Here is a 7,500-nt window from a genome sequence, read left to right as displayed (position 1 = left end):
GCGAGGAACTGGTAACTAGTTAAAAAGTGTGATAACAAAATCGTAACTTCCGGTAGACGATTGATGAAGCTACATTTAGAAAAATCCTTCCTTGTGGATCTACTGCTGGTGTTCTTTATGGTCTTCGTAAGGTCCACAAAACTGATTGCCCCTTTCGCCCGATTGTCTCCTCAGTTAACACATACAACTGCAATCTTGCCTCTTTTCTTGTTGATGTCCTTAAACCGATCTCCACCAACCAATTCACTATCAAGGACTCCTTCTCTTTTGTGGATTGGGCGAAGACTCATCAACACAACGATGAAATAATGTGCTCTTTTGACGTGTGTTCCTTATTCACGAACGTTCCACTCGACGAGACAATAGAAATTTGTCTTTCCAAGTTATACTCTCTTCCTGACCCTCCTGCCTTACCGCGACATGTCCTCAAAACCTTGCTCGAGTTTGCAACGAAGAAAAGCCACTTTGTATTTGATGGTCATTATTACGACCAAATCGATGGCGTTGCAATGGGGTCTCCGCTAGGCCCAGTATTAGCTAACATTTTCATGTGTGACTTTGAACAGAAATGGTTGACTAATGTAGATTCTCGTCCCTCCATTTGGTTTAGATATGTGGATGACACATTTTCTTTGTTCGACAGTGAAGCCACTGCGGCCAGTTTTCTTCATTTTCTTAACACCAGACATCCTAATATCAAATTTACAATGGAACTTGAAGAAAACCAGGAGATTCCATTTTTAGATGTCCGCATTAAGCGCAATCTCAACAATTTCACAACAACAGTACATCGCAAAACAGCTTTCACTGGCCTCTACACCAAGTGGGACTCTTTCACTCCTAGAAAATATAAAATAAATTTAATCCGCACGCTCACCTATCGCTGCTTACGCATCTGCTCGAGTTCTTCCTTGTTACAGTCGACTCTCTTCGATCTAAAGAACACTCTCCTTTAAAATGGTTACCCAAGAGGCGTTCTTTGTTATAACATTGATGTTTTGAACAGACAAAAAAACAGGTCTGCTGAACCTGCCACCACTGTTCCTAAGAAAGATATCACTCTTGTCTTGCCTTTTTTGGGCTTTCAAAGTGAAGCTCTTACTCGACGTGTTAAATCTTGTATTAGTAAGTTTTATGGCTGTGTCAATCTTAGGGTTATTTTTCAAAACACTTGCAGGGTTGTCTTTTTTTCCCTACAAAGATCGTTTCAGTCGTTCTCAAAGATCAAAAATAGTATACAAAGCCAGTTGTTGGGACTGTGATTCCTTCTACATCAGCAAAACAAAAAGAAGATTGCATGACAGGAAGTCCGAGCATTTCAAAGCTCTAACACAAGTCGGCCACGCCTCTGCTGTTGCACACCATACAATTTCTACCGGTCATAACATCAAATGGGACCATTTTGAAATCCTCGCAACTGGAAAGTCCGACTTGCAGTGTAAAATTAAAGAAACGCTATTAATCAGTGATTTAAAACCCTCTCTCAATGAAAACATTGGTAGCGAGAAGCTTTTTCTTTATTAATTTCTTCCGGAAGAATCGTCTACCGGAAGTTACGATTTGTTATCACACTTCTGAAAATATAAGCCGGAATCCGGGATTTACCGAAATTCGCTGGTCCTTAAAAATTGAATACAAAGAATAGACCATCGCAAATCAGCAGTACCGTTCCTTATATTTCTTTACAGAGAAAGAGAATTGAATTTTACAAGTCATTTTAAGGCACAGCATAGCATTGCCAATCCAAAAACCCGTTATTGAACTCGGTTCTCTTGCAGTGTAGGGGCTTTGTCAACCATGCAACGATGCAAACTAGCCAATGGGCCATTTCCGAGTTCATGTCTGCCTCTTCTTCAAAGCGAAGTTCTTCTTACGAAAATTAATTTCTCATTCATATGTAAAGTAGAACTAATTCGCACTTAGACTCGTTTTGAAGAGGAGGCAGACATTAACATTGAAAGGTCTTAATTTTTATAACTGATATGGCTAATAGAGCGTTTTCACATGACGTCACGGCGGCCATGTTGGTGTTCCAAAACAAAGGAATGGCGGCCATGATGGTGTACCAAACTAATCCTCCGGGAATTGAACTCTATTTTCATGCAAATACTTTCTTTTGTTTCAGTAATCCAGTAATCTAGTAACAGTAATGTTTCAGTAATCTAACCCTAACCCTAACCCTAACCCTAACCTAACCCTAACCCTACTGGTCACGTGAGTGAAAACGCTCCATTAACGCAATTATCGAGTGCTAACCATCTTAAAATTAGTGTTTAGACTTAAGAAAGGACCGAACAAAATATCTACAATCAAAATTGTTTGATCTTTTTCCAATAGAAGCGTTCAAGAGATCTACCAACTGCGTTATGAAGCTACAGTTGGGAGCAGGGCAATTTATTGGGTTAGTTTTTCCATGAAAGGACTATTTATGGGTACTTTACTGACTTTAAATATACCTGTCATTTAGTAATTCAGTAGAAAACCATGACCGGCCGCCGACCATCGATTTTGCGGGTTTTTTTTTTTTTTTTTTTTTTTACAGAAAGTCACGCCTGATTTTTAGGTGGAGCACACAACAAATATAAATATTTAACGTTGCTGCAATTTTAATTTCTAAGAAAGCACGGTCTCAATTAAGTACTATACCGTTCAAGGCAGATATTATTTCAGATATTAAAGAACATTATGCACCATGAACCCTTTAAAAGTAGGAAATAAACTTAAATCCCCTGCAAGTTGCTGGACCCCACCAGAAGGCCTCGCAGTTACTGGAGTAAATCCTAGATCCGTGTGAGCGAAAACGATAAACCCCGAATGATCGAGCGGAAAAGCCTCCCTTAAAGACGCGGGAATGATGAAAAACAATTCCGAACCCCCGCAGAAGGAGGAACACAGGAAAATGACCTCCAGCTGTCCCCCTCCCTTTCCTTAACTCTTGATTATCCTTTTATTAGAGGACCTCGAGAAACAACATGTAAACGCTTTTAGTCTCACATGTTATAACTTTTAATAAAAGACGAAGTACAACAAATTGGGGAAAAAGTGTAAAAAGAAAAAAAGAGAAATAACTGAATGTAAAACAATTTTAAGTAAAGAAATCTCAATATCGTCATAGGTATATAGGTTCGAGATCATTTCTTCATTTCATGTCTATTTCATTTTTCGGTTACGTGTAATCACACTGATAATGTCTATTAAATCAGTAGACAATAAGACTCGACTGGATTACACTAAGGCTAGGACTCTCTTAAAAGGTAATGGTTATGGTTTGCGACTGAGCCAAAAGGTAGCTACAGCATTCAATTGCCAAACAAATCAGTCAGTCCGTAACAGCCATAGACCGCACTACTTTTCGTGGGACTCCATTGTTATACGGCCTTGTTCAGCTGACTCGCCTTGAAAAGGGAATCCAAACAGGTCACCAATATCAATTGAAAACTCGTTGTCAAGCACGGAGAATCCCATCTTTTTTCCGATTTTGAATCCTGTGCCAACAAGCTTGAACTCAAGGGTGCTATCTTCCAGCTTCGCAGCCGCTGATACTCCAACTCCAAAGTGGAGATAAAGTGGTCCAACATTGGCTTCACTCAATGTGGCTCGGGCTATTCCTTCAGCACCCAGCATTATGGCATCTTTGTCAAGGCTCTCCAGATGATATCCAGCATTTGACCCCAATTGACCTCCTAGAAATCGGGCGATTGCTTTCTTATCCTTGTCAAGAACCTGAAGGACGTACGCTTGTGCTTCTGCAGCTGCTGCTGATGCTTTGGGTGATAAAGCGGCGCTTGCATCAAATGTGAGCTCCAGGTAAGAGCATGTGAGATCACCTCCGAGGCGAGCTCCAAGTTTTAGCTTGTTGCCTTCATTATTGAAGAACGTTAAATCTTTGGGTTCCTCGTACGGTGCGATCATCTTTGGACCTTCCAAAAAAATGTCATTATTAAAAGATTAGTTATTGAATAATGCAGATCTAGAGTTTTGATTGGTCTAATTTCCATTGTAGATCACCATTACGTCAAATATGCCACAATTGTTGACTGACAGGTCAATTTACGCGTGCGCAAGGTACATTTATGGATCCATTGTTTATGGGCTACTAAGTTGGACTGGATCACTGAATAAGCTACTTTGTGGTAAATGAATAAACTTTACAAAGCTAAAATTATTGGTAAATTTCGCGAATTCTGTTGCACTCGCTCTAAACAAAGAGCGCAAACTGTTTTAAAGCCGTTAGAGAAATGACGAATTCGAACACTTCATACAATAATAGTTGTCACGATATTCGCCTCCGCCTAAGATCATGAACATGTCGCCCCTGTTTCGGATTTGCGACTGACAAATCGTCTTCCCTGTTTCTGATTTGTATCCGGACAAAATCAATCTTTAAGCCAGGCAACTCGATTTGCATCAGATCTGCTTCAACATCTATTTTTTCAATCGCTAACCTGCGAACAGTACTTTGGTTCTCCTCCTCTTCCTCAATACAATACAATACAATACAATAATACATACTTAATTGACCGCTCCCCATAGGGGCTTTTCAGGGCCAATGAAACAATCAACGAAACAACAGAGCACAACAACAACAACTGTTAAGAATCCCAACTGGCCGGAGCCTAACCAGTTGGCTATTTACAAGTGCAGCTGGAAAGTTGAACAAGGGAGTACCAGGAACAAATTCAACGAGTGGTCAGAGCGGGTCTTGAACCCGGGATCTCCTGATCTCAAGGCAAGCGCCCTAACCACTCGGCCACACTGCCTCCATTATTGATTATAATGAATGTCTGTATCAACCTTCTAAAGCGCATTTAAAACCAGCAAAGTAAATTAAATCGAATTTACGGCCGGCAGTCCAACTCGTTTTCCCACTACGACTTTTCACTTCAAATTCGTCGCACCACGAGTCTGCAGTACGAGATTGAGACTTTGCGCATGCTCCTTAGACCCTGCTTCCAGATCTCGTACTCGTCGTCGGTGCTAAAACTCTATTATTTTATGACAAGCTCCGCAAGCGGGCAAATTGAACCAAATCACACGCTTTGATTGTGAGTGGGCAAGATGGAGCTATCTTGCCCGCTCGTTGGCTAAGCTGTTCAGAAGAGGCCCCCAGTGTACCGTTCTTTAATACAACTTTAAGACTCACGAAAGTTATACAAAAAAATCAACTGCTGTTTTAAGACTCAAATCCTCGTGGAAACGCCGCCAAAACGTTGTATTCGCTTTTCATATTAAGAATTTAAGTCACTTTTACCAACATTTCAATGTTATTACATCAAAATACTTGTTTTTCATAGCATCCGCCATTTTTGGTATGTAGTCAACATACTTATTCGAGAAAACCTGGAGCGAGGAGTGACGACGTCACTTACTCAACATAAAACTCGCCGCTACTTGAGTGAACAATGGAATACATGTCGGAAAGCGAAGCGTCGTCTTCTATCGATCATGATTTATCGACTTGGGAGTTATCGTTTGACTTCGAAAAAACATTCAACAACAAAGACTAAGGAATGCTTCTGCTGTTACTAGCGTATAAAACCTTTTGGCGGCGTTTCCACGAGGATTTGAGACTTTTTGAAGAATCGTGTTTTTTTTCGTCAGAGCACCCCTTTGACTGAAATTTTCCTATGAATGGTCTGCCATTACTAACTGTAAAATCTTGAGATAGCTGGATTTAGGAGAAAATGACGTCAAAGAGTCAAGTTTGAGAATGCAATGCGTGTGTTTGCCCCGAATTAATATGCAACAACGAGGGATGTCAAAATTGGGCGCGCAGCTAATTACGAGCTTTCTGGACACAAGTGAGCACGGGAGTTTCGGGATTTCATATTTTTAGGTAAATAATAACCTGCATTTACACGCTCAAATTTTAAGCCAGCGCGTAAATGACGTCACTTTCCCCTAGATCCAACCCTCTGAGGTACAATCGGTCAGTTTTGAACGTACTTAGGGGCGGACCATGAAATCGCAAACTTAGGGTCCTTTCGATTGGGAAAGCTGGATTTAGATCTTAAAATACGGATCTTCGGATTTCCAATCGAACACAAAATCCGAAAACGGATTTCACGACGGATTTTGTTAATTGAAATCCCTACCCGACATGGATTTCAAATTAGTGAATCTGCCACAAAATCCGTTTCCAGATTTTGTTTTCGATTGGAAATCCGAAGATCCAGATTTTAAAATCTACATCAAGATTTCCGAAACGAAAGCACCCTTACACTCAAACTAAACAGCCTTTGGATAAAAAAATCAAAGCTCAAAATGCGGGGGAAATGCGCGGGGAAATACACGAGCTACGTTACATCCAAATAAGGAATTTTTTAAACTCAAAACAATCCCAGCCCTGAATCAGAGTTAACGTTCAAGGTCATGAGTTTTTGATGTGGATCAAAGTTCAAACATCGTCAAACGCTTAAAATGTTCCGTAACGAAATCCATTACGTTTTAACCCTAAAGGGTTTTTTTTTTACTTTTTGCATTCAATTAAATATTACACAGCTAAAGACTTTCGACTATAAAAAATATCTTTTCCTTCTTATTTTCTTCCTGAAGAAAGTCTTCTTACAACAATGAATGATTTGTCAGAAATCGGAGACCTGCGTTGTACGCAAAGTATTCTGGGATCGCCAGGGGGGCAAAGATTGAAAGCCTCCAGAAAGAAATGTACGAGAGAAAGCTGTGAAAAGTAGTAATGCTGCACAAATAATAAAACAAATCGCTGCGATTTGGTGAGACGCGGAGGTCAAAATTAAGTTATGTGATAACTGCGTTAAAATATGTCGATTAATACTCTTTCCGGCTTGCGTAAGGTTCATTGTGAAATCTAGCTATCCAGTAGTACAAACTCAGGAATATATTTTAGGGGATTGATTCAATAAAGCCTTTTCAATAGGCCATTTCCGAGTTGCTGTTTGTCTCTGTTTCGAACTGAGTCTTGGTGCTCAACTATTGAAAGGGAAACGACTTTGATTTGCATAAGAATACGAAACTCATTTCCATTTGCATGGTTGTGCACCAGGACTCGCTTTGAAACTGGGGCATGCAGCAACTCGGAAATGGGCTCTTGTTTTTACGTGTGTAGAGATTGTTCTTTTGTAGTTAATTTAACGCGTTAGAACATTAAATTGGCTGCTATAATTAAGAGAAATCACGGTTGTGCGGGAGATGGAAATGTTTGCCGAATTGTTTACCGAAGGTGTGAGGGAAGTTTTTTTGAACATCATTCGCAGGTTTCCAAACCGTTACCTTTCTCTGCCGTCGAGTTCAGTGGAGGAACATGTTAAATAATGACTGCAGAAACTCAGTTTAAATGTGCATCGCTGCTCAAGAGACATATATGTATTCGTACATTTTCAAGTCAAGAAAAAATGATTCACTTTTAAACCCATAATGACACTGATTTTTGGTCTTCCATGGTGTCAAAGAGGAAATATGAATGTCCATGTTCTTAATGCATTTATTAATATAATTTTGTACTAGCCGAGCATACCTTATCAC

At 40.0% G+C, this 7,500-nt stretch overlaps 1 long non-coding RNA gene across 1 annotated transcript in view; it reads right to left on the bottom strand.

Moving 5' to 3' along the window:
• Positions 1-2,982: 2,982 nt before the first annotated feature.
• Positions 2,983-7,500, bottom strand: part of LOC138052186 (uncharacterized) — a 10,941-nt gene continuing 6,423 nt past the window's right edge. Inside the window, exon 2 of the long non-coding RNA XR_011133021.1 lies at positions 2,983-3,920. This is a non-coding gene — a long non-coding RNA (uncharacterized lncRNA). The remainder of the gene's footprint in view (positions 3,921-7,500) is intronic.

This window comes from Montipora capricornis, chromosome 6 (assembly GCF_036669925.1).
Source record: "Montipora capricornis isolate CH-2021 chromosome 6, ASM3666992v2, whole genome shotgun sequence".
In the NCBI taxonomy this organism is placed as follows: Eukaryota; Metazoa; Cnidaria; class Anthozoa; order Scleractinia; family Acroporidae; genus Montipora; species Montipora capricornis.
This window is presented reverse-complemented; position numbering and strand designations above follow the sequence as displayed.